This window comes from Oncorhynchus kisutch, linkage group LG4 (genome assembly GCF_002021735.2).
Source record: "Oncorhynchus kisutch isolate 150728-3 linkage group LG4, Okis_V2, whole genome shotgun sequence".
Classification (NCBI taxonomy): domain Eukaryota; kingdom Metazoa; phylum Chordata; class Actinopteri; order Salmoniformes; family Salmonidae; genus Oncorhynchus; species Oncorhynchus kisutch.
Window position 1 is genome coordinate 19,950,267 of NC_034177.2, and position 18,802 is coordinate 19,969,068.

General features: G+C 44.6%; 1 pseudogene; it reads left to right on the plus strand.

Annotated features, from left to right (window-relative positions):
* LOC109888548 (transmembrane 6 superfamily member 1-like) overlaps nt 1-18,802 on the plus strand; it is a 52,928-nt pseudogene that overhangs the window by 23,442 nt on the left and 10,684 nt on the right.

Here is an 18,802-nt window from a genome sequence, read left to right on the forward strand (position 1 = left end):
ATTTTACAGGCTTATAAAGACTTCTTTGAACTCATGTTTTCATGAAATGGAATAGGGTGCACAATCCATATATTAGCTGTATTACAAGGATTGGCTGTCCCTTATAACGTCAAACGTCCTTGTAATGGCACCCGTGTGTAACGGCTCAGACAGCTGTCCTGCATACCTCCCCATCTCCCTGACGATGCTGCTGTCCCCTGATAAACATACAGATCGAGACACACACACTCTGTCTCTCTCAAAGTACCTGTGGCATTCTAATCCTCTAGAGGGTCTGGTTTATCTGAGCCATCTAACAGGTAAAACAGGAGGGATTATTCTTCTCCATCACAGCTCTGGGCTGATCCCCCTTCTTCAGAATCATCTACTGAGCAGCACTTGCATGGCTTAGCCACGGGGCATCTAGCAGATAGGCCTGCACACAGGTGTTTATGGAAGAGCTGATGGCAGGATATCCAGTAGGTGACTGTCGGAACTAGAAGCTAAAGCATTTCGCTACAATCGCATTAACATCTGCTAACCATGTGTATGTGACAAATAAAATATGATTTGACTGTGGAGGCCAGGTCATCTGATGCAGCACTCCATCACTCTCCTTCTTCGTTAAATAGCACTTACACAGCCTGGAGGTGTGTTGGGTCATTGTCCTGTTGAAAAACAAATGATAGTCACACTAAGCACAAACCAGATGTCCTTTATTAGTGGTTTCTTTGCAGCAATTCGACCATGAAGGTCTGATTCACGCATTCTCCTCTGAACAGCAGATGTTGAGATGTGTCCGTTACTTCAACTCTGTGAAACATTAATTGGGCTGCAATTTCTGAGGCTGGTAACTCTATTGAACCTATCCTCTGCAGCAGAGGTAACTCTGGGTCTTTCTTTCCTGTGACGGTCCTCATGAGAGACAGTTTCATCATAGCACATGATGGTTTTTGCGACTGCCCTTGAAGAAACGCTCAAAGCTCTTGAAATTTTCCAGATTGACTGACCTTCGTGTCTTACATTGTGTCTGCATTGTGTCCCACCACCCGCCAACCCCTCTTTTTACGCTTCTGCTACTCTCTGTTCATCAAATATGCATAATCACTTTAATGATACCTACATGTACATACTACCTCAATAAGCCTGACTAACAGGTATATAGTCTTGCTATTCTTTTTTCAAATGTCTTTTTACTGTTGTTTTATTTCTTTACTCTCTCACACACACACACACACACACACACACACACACACACACACACACACACACACACACACACACACACACACACACACACACACACACACACACACACACACACACACACACACACACACACACACACACACACACCTTTTTTTTCTTGAATGAGTAAGTGTGTCCAAACTTTTGACTGGTACTGTAAATCAATGGTAGTAATGGCTACTGACTGACCGTGCAGGAATTTCCTTTAATCCTTAATATAACCCGTGCGTCAATCTATACTGAACAAAAATATAAACGCAACATGTAAAGTGTTGGTCCCATGATTCCTGAGCTTAAATAAAAGATCCCAGAAATGTTCCTTACACACAAAAAGCTTATTTCTCTCAACTTTTGTGCAGAAATGTGTTTATGTCCCTGTTAGTGAGCATTTCTCCTTTGCCAATATAATCTATCACCTGACAGGTGTGGCATATCAATAAACTGATTAAACAGCATAATCATTACACAGGTGCACCTTGTTTTGGGGACAATAAAATTAAATGTGCAGTTTTGTCACTCAACACAATGCCACAGATGTCTCAAGTTTTGAGAGAGCGTGCAATTGGCATGCTGACTGCAAGAATAACCACCAGAGCTATTGCCAGATAATTGAATGTTAAATTCTCTACCATAAGCCGCCTCCAACGTCGTTCTAGAGAATTTGTCAGTACGTCCAACCGGCCCCACAACTACAGACCACTTGGAAACCATGCCAGCCCAGGACCTCCACATCTGGCTTCTTCATCTGCGGGATCGTCTGAGACCAGCCCCCCGGACAGCTGAGGAGTATTTCTGTCTGTAATGAAGCCCTTTTGTGGGGAAAAACTGATTGGCTGGCCCTGGCTCCCCAGTGGGTGGGCCTGGCTCCCAAGTGGGTGGGCCTTATTTCCTTATATAAACTGTAACTCAGTAAAATCATTGAAATTGTGGCATGTTGCGTTTCATATTTTGTTCAGTATTAGTAACATCCACCGCATCCGCCTGTGTCAGCCTTCCGCATCTGCTGTGGAAGGTGGCCAAGCTACAGTGATGTTTGTCAGACCATGAGACATCCCGACAATAGGTCTTCTCATGAAAATGTCTGTAGCGTCCAAACGGTTTGGCCTAGAAAATAATATGACCACTCTATGGAAAGATGAGACACTCCCACAATTATCACGGGTCTGAAGGTAACCGGAACTTGTTAAAAAAACATTAATGGTAGTTTTGAGGTAATTTTGTGCCAACAAAAAAAAGGGGTTAAATATGTGTCCAAAAAACGTAAATATTTTCCTTAGCTTTCTTATGTTTCCTAGACACAGGAAAGCCACTTCAAAACCTTATTCCTTATGATTTATTTTTGGACTGTTGGTTCTGCCATTTATGAATGTGTTTTAAATATGTTTATAAGGGCTATAGTTGTAGGCCAAATACAATATTTTATACACATTTTGATACCTAGTTACAGGGGTCCTAAAATTCTAAATTAAATATCTATATGACCCCCCCCCCCCAATGCTTAGTGTTTTAGAGGTTAAAGATTCTGGAGAATAATGTGGAGAACCACCACGTCTGTTGGCAGCACATTACCAGCCACTTTAACTGAGCTCCTTTCCTTGGCTATCTCCAGTCCACTTTATCCCCCGCCACTCATTATGTGTCTCCCAGACCCACATGGGGTTTCAGGCTATGACTCTGAGATAGGTGCCCTCTCAGCACCGCTGTGCTCTTAACCCGAGGAAAACTCAACCCACATCTCCCAATATAAATCTCCCTTCACCCAGCCTACAGCCAGCAGACATCATTATCTCTCTCCACAGCCCAGAAAATCAATAGCTGGTTGGTTGGAGGGAAATATTTTAAACACAAGGATGGTGAGAAAGAGTGAGTGTGAAAGAAAAGGAGTTGTGGTGGTTAGCTAACTGTTCATGAGAGAAAAAGAGGTTGAGCTTCTCACAAATCCACTCTTGTTCAAAGCGTCTTTATAAGCAGTAATAATGTTCTGACAGTTTTATTAAACGTTTTAAGAGGAAGACAAAGCAGATTGGGAAATAATTACATGGAGGAAGGAGCTTTCTCTTCACCATGACTACAATGAGGATAATCATAATTGTTCCTACAACTTAACATCTAGCTGCTACAGAATTCTGTTGAAATCGGCTGAATTTCGCAACAAATTGAATGAGGGCCTTCCTTAAAGCTGAATATGCTCACAAATGCAATCCGTGTATGCTAATCGCCACAAAGAAAGTTGAACAGACCAACATTAATCCAAGTTATTTTCTGTTGTGTAATTGAGGCTTTCAACATAAACTTTCTATAATGCTGTATTGCTCATTATTGTCCACTTTCATTTTTATTTTATTTTACTAGGCAAGTCAGTTAAGAACAAATTCTTATTTTCAATGACAGCCTAGGAACAGTGGGTTAACTGCCTGTTCAGGGGCAGAACAACAGATTTGTACCTTGTCAGCTTGGGGATTTGAACTTGCAACCTTTTGGTTACTAGTCCAACGCTCTAACCACTAGGCTACCCTGTCGCCCCAATCTTCCAGGGTACTGAATGTTGGCATTGTCTTTACAGTGTTAGCAGAGTTGTCCTTCACTTGTGTCATTGACCTTGTGAGTTCTTTGGAACATGACTGTTTTCTCTCCAGAATTATGGAATTCTACCAGAAAATGGTTTGTCTCTCGATTCTCCATCTTGCTAATATAAATACAGATGTTGAATCTGTCTGTTGTTCCAGTGCCATGAGGTTCATGGTTGCATTGTGTGTGGCAGGGACAGCCATCGTGATCTGCTACTGGGACGGAATAGTGCACTTTATCATGTACCTCATGTTGATACACCGCTTATGGAACACTGTGTCACCTTGGTCTTCTTGTAATGTTGATCTACAAATCACACATACCACCATTCTAATACACTCCATTCATGCATTGACCAATTAACAAAGTATTGTATTATATTGTACCTTATAGTCCCCTTCGCCAAGAGGGCTAAGGATTCGTACCGCAGAATCGGGACATCTTTGTGTGACCACACATCATCTCACTGCAGGGCCATTCATTTGAAGCTGTATGCTGCCACTAGTTTACAGTGATTGGAGTAACCACTTTGGGCCATTTCTTCCCCTCTCTCAGTATGTCTTATCATACCCTCTGTCTCTTCTGGGCTGGATCGTTGTTTGCCAACATGAGTGTCTTTGTGACAGGAGTCGTTGTAGGTGAGTCTCACCTTCACCCCTCCTGTATCCCATAATGACCGAGTTAATCAACTGTACAGCGTTGTAGCATCAGTGTCATAGTGTAGGCTGCCAGTACAACAATGCACTTGCCTTTAACATTGACAGAACAAAGCAAAACTAGTCTCAGAGCATCTGTTCTCTGGGTTTCAAACTGAGAAGTATCGGAGGATCAAACTAACCCACAACAATGTGTTACCATCATTTTGTATTTAAGTTGCATATTAGTTCAATGGTGCCCTACAACGGACTTATTTAGAACATCATTTAAGTTAATTACAAGCTGTGTATAATATAGCTGTCACGCTCGCTATCCTCAAACTCCCTGTCATAAATCAACCAAGGCGCAGCGTGCATGGAGTTCCACATCTTTTAATTGGAGTGAAACCTACACAAACAGCAATGACTGTGCCGCACCCGATGTGCCCACAAACACACACAGAAAATAATAATTACCCACACATTAGGTGGGAAAAAAGGCTGCCTAAGTATGATTCTCAATCAGAGACAACGATAAACAGCTGTCCCTAATTGAGAACCATACCCGGCCAAAACATAGAAATACAGAAACCTAGAAAAAAAACATAGAATGCCCACCCCACATCACACCCTGACCTAACCAAATAGAGAAATAAAACTGCTCTCTAAGGTCAGGGCGTGACAATAGCCTCCAAGTTATGATAATGTGGTCTCCTCTTTTGGCAAAGGTCTACTCTGTTTCTCATGTAAACATCATGGAAATGTGTCAACTATAACACGGTTAAAATTAGACTGCTCTACTCTACTTCAGTTGTACCCAGTTCCTCCTCATACTTTTAAGGGATGAAATGCTCTTTATGTTTCCCTCCCTGGCAGGTCAATTTGGGTCAGATATCCATCCTGCTTTCTGGCTCAACATGCCCTTCCTATTGCTTCCTATATGGGGAGCAATCAAGCTGTTTCAACATGCCCAAGACCGGGCCCACCCTCGGCGGATACAGGGTGAGATGGAGAAGGTCGCAGGTGATTAACCTGATGGATTGCTTAGGGCCAGGAGTTTTACCTAACCATGTGACCTCACCAGGAAAACTAGGGCTCAGATCATAGAAATAGAATGGGTGTCCCCATCGAGCCCCGTAGTGGAGGTGTCATAATACCCATAAAACCTAGCGGTCAAACAGGGAAATGGTTCCAATCGTTTTTCCACCATACATTTTTCCTATAGGGGATTTTAGAAACACTTAAAAGAAGGACTGTGTTTTGTGTAGCCTTACCATTGCGTGACATTTTGATAACCATGTACATCTCTTGTGGACAAGGTGACATTTATCAATATACATACACTACCCTTCAAAACGTAGAAATGTCCTCGTTTTTAAAAGAAAAGCACTTTTTTTTTGTCCATTAAAATAACATCCAATTGACCATAAATAGTATAGACATGGTTAATGTTGTAAATTACTATTGCAGCTGGAAACTGATGATTTTTAATGGAATATCTACATAGGCGTATGGAGGCCCAATATCAGCAATTGTCATTCCTGTGTTCCAATGGCACGTTGTGTTAGCTAATCCAAGTTTATAATTTTAAAAGGCTAATTGATGAAAAATGTTGTTCAGAATGCATCAGCATTTGTGAGTTCGATTATAGGCTCAAAATGGCCAGAAACAAAGAACTTTCTTCTGAAACTCGTCAGTCTATTCTTGTTCTGAGAAATGAAATTGCGAGAATTCCATGCGAGAAATTGTCAAGAAACGGAAGATCTCGTGCAATGCTGTGTACTACTCCCTTCACAGAACAGCGCAAACTGGCCCTAACCAAAATAGAAAGAGGAGTGGGAGGCCCCGGTGCACAACTGAGCAAGAGGACAAGTACATTAGAGTGTCTAGTTTGAGAAACAGATGCCTCACAATTCCTCAACTGGCAGCTTCAATAAATAATACCATACACACCAGTCTCAATGTCAACAGTGAAGAGGCGACTCTGGGATGCTGGCCTTCTCGGCACAGTTCCTCTGTCCAGTTGTAACGGCGTTCTTCGTTTGTTGAAGGAGAGTCGGACCGAAATGCAGCGTGGTGGTTAATCATGATATTTAATGAAAATAATGACGATACATGAAATAACTAATGAATACAAAACAACAAACGGAACGTGAAACTTATTACAGCCTATCTGGTGAACACTACACAGAGACAGGAACAATCACCCACAAAATACAAAGCGAACTCAGGCGACCTAAATACAGTTCCCAATCAGAGACAACGTGAATCACCTGACTCTGATTGAGAACCGCCTCAGGCAGCCAAGCCTATACAACACCCCTAATCAGCCGCGATCCCAAATACTACAAACCCCAATACGAAATACAATAACATAAACCCCTGTCACACCCTGGCCTGACCAAATATATAACGAAAACACAAAATACAATGACCAAGGCGTGACACCAGTGGCTGTGTTCTTTTGCCCATCTTAATCTTTTCTTTTTATTGGCCAGTCTGAGATATGACTTTTTCTTTGCAACTCTGCCTAGAAGGCCAGCGGTAGTGTATATACTCTCAGATTTGAAAACGCTAATTAGCATCAAAGTAAACATCATGCAAGACTACAAATCCCTGCAAGCTCCTGCACATCATCTCTAGCTGGCACCTTTGCTAACAGGTATATTTAAAGACATTTTGCCAATTTATTCATAACTACATTTAGCTAACATTAGATAGTTAGTTAATCCAGAGATTCTTACCTTTGCCTCAATGTGGCAGTCTCGTCCAGATCATCATTGCATTCGTAGTTCTTTATAATAGCCACATTATCAGCTAATTAACGTTTCATTTGTTGGGGGTAAATACAGGTGAATATGTTGATAAAAGTCACCTTGTCCCAGAGAGATTTACACGGTTATGACTCATACTGTGGTACTCTTGACGAGTTCCAAAACACTGTGACTTCTGACTTCAGTGTGTTCAAAACAACTGAGAAAAAATGAGTTGCTACCGGGAAAAATAGATTTGAACAGTCATGCAACTCGTGAACTCGGGCCTCTTTCTAGAGCTCCGACTTGAAGATCACTGAGATCATGATTTGACCTTGTATTTTTCAGAGTTTCCAGTTGTTTAGAACGCGGCATCTTTTCAAGTCAAGGATGGCATAATGGGTGTACTGGCGGCCATTGCGAGTGTACCAATAGGCACAAAGCAGGAAGTGTACCCTTCAATATGTGCTGTGATTTGTTGATTCAACTCAACTGACATTACAAAAAATACATTCCATTGCATGAGCCACATCAGTTAACATACTTTGAATGAACATTCTATGTTACCATAAAAAGTATTGCGTCACAGTACCAGGCAGCCATTGTGAATGTGCCCATGAGTTTACCAGTCAAATGCGAGGGTTAAAGGTTCCAAGCCCGTTTTCATCATTCTATTTCTATGGCTCAGAGTTAGACATGATCAGGAAAAACTCCTGGTCCTAGTAATGCTATGTTTCTACAATATCTTCTCAGAAGTGTGTACTTATGGCTATGTTTGCATATCATCTCAGTGCATATCATCTGTCTAAAGTTTTAGTCTCATCTGGCGCACAACAGACCTTTTCCAGGTGCTGCTAATACTGGGGACCATGTCCTTCACTCTCTTCAGGGGCTTGGTGAGCCAGCAGGGCCTGAATACACACTTAGAAATAAACACACTGTCACTCCCTGGCCATAGAGAGGCTTTTATTCTATATTTTGGTTAGGCCGGGGTGTGACTAGGGTGGGCATTCTAGTTCCATTATTTCTATGTTTTCTATTTCTTTGTGTTTGACCGGGTGTGGTTCTCAATCAGAGGCAGCTGTCTATCGTTGTCTCTGATTGAGAATCGTACTTATGTAGCCTTTTTCCCACCTGGGTTTGTGGGTGGTTGTTTTCTGTATAGTCTTAGTTACCTTACAGAACGGTTCCTTTCTCGTGTTGTTATTTTTGTTCTAGTGGTCAGATTTAAATAAATATCACGAACACGTACCAACTCTGCGCTTTGGTCCACTCCTTCTTCATCAGACGAGCGTTACACACTCAAAAATAAAACATCAGAAATAAAGTGTTATATTAGGATTGGTCCAGCGCACCAATTTTAGTACAGCCGAAAGAGTCAATGCATATATAAGTTATTCCCTCATGTGCCACCTGTCTTTGTAGTAGATAATGATTTGTTTATGATGCATAGATTATGTCCAACATCTTTTGTGCTGATTCAAATCAAATCAAATCAAATCAAATGTATTTGTCACATACACATGGTTAGCAGATGTTAATGCGAGTGTAGCGAAATGCTTGTGCTTCTAGTTCCGACAATGCAGTAATAACGAACAAGTGATCTAACTAACAATTCCCCAAAAAACTACTGTCTTATACACAGTGTAAGGGGATAAAGAATATGTACATAAAGATATATGAATGAGTGATGGTACAGAGCAGCATAGGCAAGATACAGTAGATGATATCGAGTACAGTATATACATATGAGATGAGTATGTAAACCAAGTGGCATAGTTAAAGTGGCTAGTGATACATGTATTACATAAGGATGCAGTCGATGATATAGAGTACAGTATCTACGTATGCATATGAGATGAATAATGTAGGGTAAGTAACATTATATAAGGTAGCATTGTTTAAAGTGGCTAGTGATATATTTACATCATTTCCCATCAATTCCCATGATTAAAGTGGCTGGAGTAGAGTCAGTGGCATTGACAGTGTGTTGGCAGTAGCCACTCAATGTTAGTGGTGGCTGTTTAACAGTCTGATGGCCTTGAGATAGAAGCTGTTTTTCAGTCTCTCGGTCCCAGCTTTGATGCACCTGTACTGACCTCGCCTTCTGGATGACAGCGGGGTGAACAGGCAGTGGCTCGGGTGGTTGATGTCCTTGATGATCTTTATGGCCTTCCTGTAGCATCGGGTGGTGTAGGTGTCCTGGAGGGCAGGTAGTTTGCCCCCGGTGATGCGTTGTGCAGACCTCACTACCCTCTGGAGAGCCTTACGGTTGAGGGCGGTGCAGTTGCCATACCAGGCGGTGATACAGCCCGCCAGGATGCTCTCGATTGTGCATCTGTAGAAGTTTGTGAGTGCTTTTGGTGACAAGCCGAATTTCTTCAGCCTCCTGAGGTTGAAGAGGCGCTGCTGCGCCTTCCTCACGATGCTGTCTGTGTGAGTGGACCAATTCAGTTTGTCTGTGATGTGTATGCCGAGGAACTTAAAACTTGCTACCCTCTCCACTACTGTTCCATCGATGTGGATGGGGGGGTGTTCCCTCTGCTGTTTCCTGAAGTCCACAATCATCTCCTTAGTTTTGTTGACGTTGAGTGTGAGGTTATTTTCCTGACACCACACTCCGAGGGCCCTCACCTCCTCCCTGTAGGCCGTCTCGTCGTTGTTGGTAATCAAGCCTACCACTGTTGTGTCGTCCGCAAACTTGATGATTGAGTTGGAGGCGTGCGTGGCCACGCAGTCGTGGGTGAACAGGGAGTACAGGAGAGGGCTCAGAACGCACCCTTGTGGGGCCCCAGTGTTGAGGATCAGCGGGGAGGAGATGTTGTTGCCTACCCTCACCACCTGGGGGCGGCCCGTCAGGAAGTCCAGTACCCAGTTGCACAGGGCGGGGTCGAGACCCAGGGTCTCGAGCTTGATGACGAGCTTGGAGGGTACTATGGTGTTGAATGCCGAGCTGTAGTCGATGAACAGCATTCTCACATAGGTATTCCTCTTGTCCAGATGGGTTAGGGCAGTGTGCAGTGTGGTTGAGATTGCATCGTCTGTGGACCTATTTGGGCGGTAAGCAAATTGGAGTGGGTCAAGGGTGTCAGGTAGGGTGGAGGTGATATGGTCCTTGACTAGTCTCTCAAAGCACTTCATGATGACGGATGTGAGTGCTACGGGGCGGTAGTCGTTTAGCTCAGTTACCTTAGCTTTCTTGGGAACAGGAACAATGGTGGCCCTCTTGAAGCATGTGGGAACAGCAGACTGGTATAGGGATTGGTTGAATATGTCCGTAAACACACCGGCCAGCTGGTCTGCGCATGCTCTGAGGGCGCGGCTGGGGATGCCGTCTGGGCCTGCAGCCTTGCGAGGTTTAACACGTTTAAATGTCTTACTCACTTCGGCTGCAGTGAAGGAGAGACCGCATGTTTTCGTTGCAGGCCGTGTCAGTGGCACTGTATTGTCCTCAAAGCGGGCAAAAAAGTTGTTTAGTCTGCCTGGGAGCAAGACATCCTGGTCCGTGACTGGGCTGGGTTTCTTCCTGTAGTCCGTGATTGACTGTAGACCCTGCCACATGCCTCTTGTGTCTGAGCCGTTGAATTGAGATTCTACTTTGTCTCTGTACTGGCGCTTAGCTTGTTTGATAGCCTTGCGGAGGGAATAGCTGCGCTGTTTGTATTCAGTCATGTTACCAGACACCTTGCCCTGATTAAAAGCAGTGGTTCGGGCCTTCAGTTCCACACGAATGCTGCCATCAATCCACGGTTTCTGGTTGGGAATGTTTTAATCGTTGCTATGGGAACGACATCTTCAACGCACGTTCTAATGAACTCGCACACCGAATCAGCGTATTCGTCAATGTTGTTGGCTGACGCAATACGAAACATCTCCCAGTCCACGTGATGGAAGCAGTCTTGGAGTGTGGAGTCAGCTTGGTCGGACCAGCGTTGGACAGACCTCAGCGTGGGAGCTTCTTGTTTTAGTTTCTGTCTGTAGGCAGGGATCAACAAAATGGAGTCGTGGTCAGCTTTTCCGAAAGGGGGGCGGGGCAGGGCCTTATATGCGTTGCGGAAGTTAGAGTAACAATGATCCAGGGTCTTTCCACCCCTGGTTGCGCAATCGATATGCTGATAAAATTTAGGTAGTCTTGTTTTCAGATCAGCCTTGTTAAAATCCCCAGCTACAATGAATGCAGCCTCCGGATAAATCGTTTCCAGTTTGCAGAGAGTTAAATAAAGTTCGTTCAGAGCCATCGATGTGTCTGCTTGGGGGGGGATATATACGGCTGTGATTATAATCGAAGAGAATTCTCTTGGTAGATAATGCGGTCTACATTTGATTGTGAGGAATTCTAAATCAGGTGAACAGAAGGATTTGAGTTCCTGTATGTTTCTTTCATCACACCATGTCACGTTGGCCATAAGGCATACGCCCCCGCCCCTCTTCTTACCAGAAAGATGTTCGTTTCTGTCCGCGCGATGCGTGGAGAAACCCGCTGGCTGCACCGCTTCGGATTGCGTCTCTCCAGTGAGCCACGTTTCCGTGAAACAGAGAACGTTACAGTCTCTGATGTCCCTCTGGAATGCTACCCTTGCTCGGATTTCATCAACCTTGTTGTCAAGAGACTGGACATTGGCAAGAAGAATGCTAGGGAGTGGTGCACGATGTGCCCGTCTCCGGAGTCTGACCAGAAGACCGCTTCGTTTCCCTCTTTTTCTGAGTCGTTTTTTTGGGTCGCTGCATGGGAACCATCCCGTGGCGCTGGTTGTAAGGCAGAACACAGGATCCGCATCGCGAAAAACATATTCTTGGTCGTACTGGTGGTGAGTTGACGCTGATCTTATATTCAGTAGTTCTTCTCGGCTGTATGTGATGAAACCTAAGATGACCTGGGGTACTAGTGTAAGAAATAACACGTAAAAAAACAAAAAACTGCATAGTTTCCTAGGAACGCGAAGCGAGGCGGCCATCTCTGTCGGCGCCGGAAGTTAGTCACCCAATCATGTCATATGGGTGGTCTCATATGGGTGGTCTCATATGGGTGGTCTCATATGGGTGGTCTCATATGGGTGGTCTCATATGGGTGGTCTCATTTGGGTGGTCTCATATGACACTTCCCTCTCAAAAAGCCACTTGAAGATGATTTGTCTGATTTGTGGAAAAATGTATCTACTTCATTCAATACTTGTTGACGTTCTCCTGGGACCAGACATGGTTTAAATTACAATAACTGATCCTACAGATGAGTAGTTTATAAAGTACTCTTGCCTAGAGGATCATGTTGTAACCTTCCTCGTGTGTGTGTGTGTGTGTGTGTGTGTGTGTGTGTGTGTGTGTGTGTGTGTGTGTGTGTGGGGGGGGGGGTATCTCTTGACTCCCCTCTAGAGGCCTGTTCTGTCTACCTTGGCCAGTATGAGCCCTATCTGAAGGAAAGGCCCCGGGGGGCTACCCCAAGGTTATTTTGGGTACTTCAGACACAGAGCATGCCTCTTTGCAGTGTCAGTGGCATCCCTTAATAGTTGCTAACCCATTTTGTTTTAAATAACAATGTAATAGCCACTCCATCCAGAGATCCCTTAGAGTTGCCTTGAAGCCTGCACTCTCTCTCCTCTATGTGCATCTCATCATTACACCACAATGAGAGGGCTGAGAGGCCAGGTTGGTTCATCGTCTCTGATTTCTTAGGCAAGAGAATGTGGTTGTGACGGGGTCAGTCTCAACGGCCGCCTGGGTTTATTCCAATTGCTGGGTGTTTTGTTTTATTAGGGTTCTTAACGGAGTCAATAGGTTATCTAAAGACCTTGTTGTGGCTACAGTTCAGGAACAATGGAAAAGCATCGATCAGGCAGGGAACTGCATGCTGAGAACTTGATAAGCTAATCCTCCTTCCCCTGAACCCCCCATCAGCAACACACTGGGTGGGAGGTGTGTGTGTGTATGCGTGCATGTGTGTATGCTGTAGCTAGCATGTGAGTGTCAAAGCATGTGTGTGCAATGCAGGTGTGTGTGTGTGTGTGTGTGTGTGTGTGTGTGTGTGTGTGTGTGTGTGTGTGTGTGTGTGTGTGTGTGTGTGTGTGTGTGGGTGTGGGTGGGTGTGTATGGTGTTACCCTGCCTTTGCATTGAGCAACCTTTTTAGTCATTGATGGTGATAAACCACAGCAGACAGATGACCGGGCGCAGCACACAGACACTGCTCCAAGGACTGAAGGGCAACGTGTGATTGGCTCTCAGCCTCTGTGCTCAATTCATTAGGATTCATCAGGACCAAAGCCCTAGAACAAAAGCCACTGTTCAAAAGGTATAATTTGATGCCATTACTTCAGCAGCTACCTGACTTTCAAGCTCCAAATATTATCTGTTGAAGTGCAAGTGAGAGTCAATGTAATGACCTCTATTTGAACACTACAATTTGGTCCTCAGTGTGCATTGTGAAAGCACTTCAAATGTGTGTGTGTGTGTGTGTGCGTGAGTGAGTGAGTGTGTGTGTTGTCTATGCAGCCGGCAGCAGTATTATCTGTATTCTGTGTGAGTGTTTGTACTGCTGTAACACTGTTAGCCCTAGCAAGGATGAAGATGTACTGCATTAATTGTCCATTGGTATGTCTATATTAATTCTCCATTGGAGTGTCAGAGCTGCACAGTGGAGCGGGCCGGCTGGAATCACACAGATGTCTCTGAGACACTTGTACTGTAATGTAATCCTGTGACGTAATCCCTGTTGTAGATTCTGCACTTCCAGTTCTACATGCTGCCAATGCTTTGGGCCTTTGTCTATGGACTCATAGTGCCTGGCTGCATCTGGATGCCTGGTTGGACTGTGTTCGAGGCATTGCCCAGGTAAGATATGGGGGGACATATGTGTTATTATGGGTTAATAACATAAACTACAGTTCCCAGAATGCAATATACTCTACCTACATTTCTTCTTCTACATCCAGGACCTCTATACTACGCGGTGTCAGAGGAAGGCCCAAAAAATTGTCAAAGACTCCAGCCACCCAAATCATAGACTGTTCTCTCTGCTACCGCACGGCAAGAGGTACCGGACCTCCAAGTGTAGGTTCACAAGGCTCCACTGCTGCTACTCGCTGTTTATTATCTATGCATAGTCACTTTACCCCTACCTACATGTACATATGACCACAATTACCTCGACTAACCTGTGCCCCTGCACATTGATTCTGTACTAGAGGTCGACAGATTAATCGGTATGGCCAATTAATTAGGGCCGATTTAAAGCTTTCATAACAATCGTAATCGGCATTTTTGGACACCGATCATGGCCGATTACATTGCACATCACGAGGAGACTGCGCGGCAGGCTGAACACCTGTTATGCGAGTGCAGCAAGGAGCCAAGGTAAGGTGCTAGCTAGCATTACACGTATTTTATAAAAAACAATCAATCTTAACATAATCAATAGTTAACTACACATGGTTGATGATATTACTAGTTTATCTAGCTTGTCCTGCGTTGCAAATAATCGATGCGGTGCCTGTTAATTTATCATTGAATCATAGCCTACTTCGCCAAATATGTGACGCCCTGGTCGAAGTATATTATGTTTGTCTTCATTTATTTGGTCATGCCAGGGTGTGACATGGGTTATTGTGGTGCGTTTTTGTCTTGGGGTTTTGTGGGGTGTCTAGCATAGTCTATGGCTGCCTGAGGCGGTTCTCAATCAAAGTCAGGTGATTATCGTTGTCTCTGATTGGGAACCATATTTAGGTAGCCTGGGTTTCACTGTGTGTTAGTGGGTGATTGTTCCTGTCTCTGTGTTTGTTGTCACAAGATAGGCTGTATAGGTTTTCACGGTCCGTTTGTTGTTTTGTATATTTAAGTTATTTCATGTATAGTTCATTTTTCATTAAAGAACATGAGTAACCACCACGCTGCATTTTGGTCAGCTTCTCCTTCTACAGACGAACGTCGTAACAGAATCACCCACCACACCAGGACCAAGCAGCGTGGTGACAGGCAGCGGCAGCAGGAGCAACCAAGGTTGGAATATACGACTTGGGAGGAAATAGACAGGTGGGCGGTCGACCCAGAGAGAGTGCCGGAGCCCGCCTGGGATTCGCTGGAGCAGTTCGAAGAGGGTTATAGGAGAATGGAGTTGGAGAGACAAGCACGGTGGCGCGGAAGGAAGCCCGAGAGTCAGCCCCAAAAATGTATTGGGGGGGGGGCTCAGGGAGAGTGTGACAGAGTCAGGAGTCAGACCTGAGCTAACTCTCTCTGTTTATCGTGAGGAGCCAAGGAGGAGACCAGAACCAGAGCCGGTGTTGGAGGTGAGCGAAGCAGAGACTGTGAAGGAGTTAATGGGGAAATTGGAGGAGAGAGTAATGAGGGAGTTGCTAGTTTGGTGCTTTAGGTACGATATTCGTCCGACGGAGCGTGTCGGGGATTTGATGGCACCTGGGTCAGCGCTCCATACTCGTCCTGAGGTGCATGTTAGTCGGCTGGTGACATTTGTACCAGCCTCACGCACTAGGCCTCCTGTGTACCTACCTTTTTTTTTTTTTTACCTTTATTTAACCAGGTAGGCAAGTTGAGAACAAGTTCTCATTTACAATTGCGACCTGGTCAAGATAAAGCAAAGCAGTTCTACAGATACAACGACACAGAGTTACACATGGAGTAAAACAAACATACAGTCAATAATACAGTATAAACAAGTCTATATACAATGTGAGCAAATGAGGTGAGAAGGGAGGTAAAGGCAAAAAAGGCCATGGTGGCAAAGTAAATACAATATAGCAAGTAAAACACTGGAATGGTAGTTTTGCAATGGAAGAATGTGCAAAGTAGAAATAAAAATAATGGGGTGCAAAGGAGCAAAATAAATAAATAAATACAATTTAAATACAGTTGGGAAAGAGGTAGTTGTTTGGGCTAAATTATAGGTGGGCTATGTACAGGTGCAGTAATCTGTGAGCTGCTCTGACAGTTGGTGCTTAAAGCTAGTGAGGGAGAACTGTTTCCAGTTTCAGAGATTTTTGTAGTTCGTTCCAGTCATTGGCAGCAAAGAACTGGAAGGAGACGTGGCCAAAGAAAGAATTGGTTTTGGGGGTGACTAGAGAGATATACCTGCTGGAGCGTGTGCTACAGGTGGGAGATGCTATGGTGACCAGCGAGCTGAGATAAGGGGGGACTTTACCTAGCAGGGTCTTGTAGATGACATGGAGCCAGTGGGTTTGGCGACGAGTATGAAGCGAGGGCCAGCCAACGAGAGCGTACAGGTCGCAATGGTGGGTAGTATATGGGGCTTTGGTGATAAAACGGATTGCACTGTGATAGACTGCATCCAATTTGTTGAGTAGGGTATTGGAGGCTATTTTGTAAATGACATCGCCAAAGTCGAGGATTGGTAGGATGGTCAGTTTTACAAGGGTATGTTTGGCAGCATGAGTGAAGGATGCTTTGTTGCGAAATAGGAAGCCAATTCTAGATTTAACTTTGGATTGGAGATGTTTGATATGGGTCTGGAAGGAGAGTTTACAGTCTAACCAGACACCTAAGTATTTGTAGTTGTCCACGTATTCTAAGTCAGAGCCGTCCAGAGTAGTGATGTTGGACAGGCGGGTAGGTGCAGGTAGCGATCGGTTGAAGAGCATGCATTTAGTTTTACTTGTATTTAAGAGCAATTAGAGGCCACGGAAGGAGAGTTGTATGGCATTGAAGCTTGCCTGGAGGGTTGTTAACACAGTGTCCAAAGAAGGGCCGGAAGTATACAGAATGGTGTCGTCTGCGTAGAGGTGGATCAGGGACTCACCAGCAGCAAGAGCGACCTCATTGATGTATACAGAGAAGAGAGTCGGTCCAAGAATTGAACCCTGTGGCACCCCCATAGAGACTGCCAGAGGTCCGGACAGCAGACCCTCCGATTTGACACACTGAACTCTATCAGATAAGTAGTTGGTGAACCAGGCGAGGCAATCATTTGAGAAACCAAGGCTGTCGAGTCTGCCGATGAGGATATGGTGATTGACAGAGTCGAAAGCCTTGGCCAGATCAATGAATACGGCTGCACAGTAATGTTTCTTATCGATGGCGGTTAAGATATCGTTTAGGACCTTGAGCGTGGCTGAGGTGCACCCATGACCAGCTCTGAAACCAGATTGCATAGCAGAGAAGGTATGGTGATATTCGAAATGGTCGGTAATCTGTTTGTTGACTTGGCTTTCGAAGACCTTAGAAAGGCACGGTAGGATAGATATAGGTCTGTAGCAGTTTGGGTCAAGAGTGTCCCCCCCCTTTGAAGAGAGGGATTACCGCAGCAGCTTTCCAATCTTTGGGAATCTCAGACGACACGAAAGAGAGGTTGAACAGGCTAGTAATAGGGGTGGCAACAATTTCGGCAGATAATTTTAGAAAGAAAGGGTCCAGATTGTCTAGCCCGGCTGATTTGTAGGGGTCCAGATTTTCCAGCTCGTTCAGAACATCAGCTGAATGGATTTGGGAGAAGGAGAAATGGGGAAGGCTTGGGCGAGTTGCTGTTGGGGGTGCAGTGCTGTTGTCCGGGGTAGGAGTAGCCAGGTGGAAAGCATGGCCAGCCGTAGAAAAATGCTTATTGAAATTCTCAATTATGGTGGATTTATCAGTGGTGACAGTGTTTCCTATCTTCAGTGCAGTGGGCAGCTGGGAGGAGGTGTTCTTATTCTCCATGGACTTTACAGTGTCCCAGAACTTTTTTTGAGTTAGTGTTGCAGGAAGCAAATTTCTGCTTGAAAAAGCTAGCCTTGGCTTTTCTAACTGCCTGTGTATAATGGTTTCTAGCTTCCCTGAACAGCTGCATATCACGGGGGCTGTTCGATGCTAATGCAGAACGCCATAGGATGTTTTTGTGTTGGTTAAGGGCAGTCAGGTCTGGGGAGAACCAAGGGCTATATCTGTTCCTGGTTCTAAATTTCTTGAATGGGGCATGTTTATTTGAGATGGTTAGGAAGGCATTTAAAAAAAATATCCAGGCATCCTCTACTGACGGGATGAGATCAATATCCTTCCAGGATACCCCGGCCAGGTCGATTAGAAAGGCCTGCTCGCAGAAGTGTTTCAGGGAGCGTTTTACAGTGATGAGTGGAGGTCGTTTGACCGCTGACCCATTACGGATGCAGGCAATGAGGCAGTGATCGCTGAGATCTTGGTTGAAGACAGCAGAGGTGTATTTAGAGGGGAAGTTGGTTAGGATGATATCTATGAGGGTGCCCGTGTTTAAGGCTTTGGGGAGGTACCTGGTAGGTTCATTGATAATTTGTGTGAGATTGAGGGCATCAAGTTTAGATTGTAGGATGGCTGGGGTGTTAAGCATGTTCCAGTTTAGGTCGCCTAGCAGCACGAACTCTGAAGATAGATGGGGGGCAATCAGTTCACATATGGTGTCCAGAGCACAGCTGGGGGCAGAGGGTGGTCTATAGCAGGCGGCAACGGTGAGAGACTTGTTTTTAGAGAGGTGGATTTTTAAAAGTAGAAGTTCAAATTGTTTGGGTACAGACCTGGATAGTAGGACAGAACTCTGCAGGCTATCTTTGCAGTAGATTGCAACACCGCCCCCTTTGGCAGTTCTATCTTGTCTGAAAATGTTGTAGTTTGGAATTAAAATGTCTGAATTTTTGGTGGTCTTCCTAAGCCAGGAT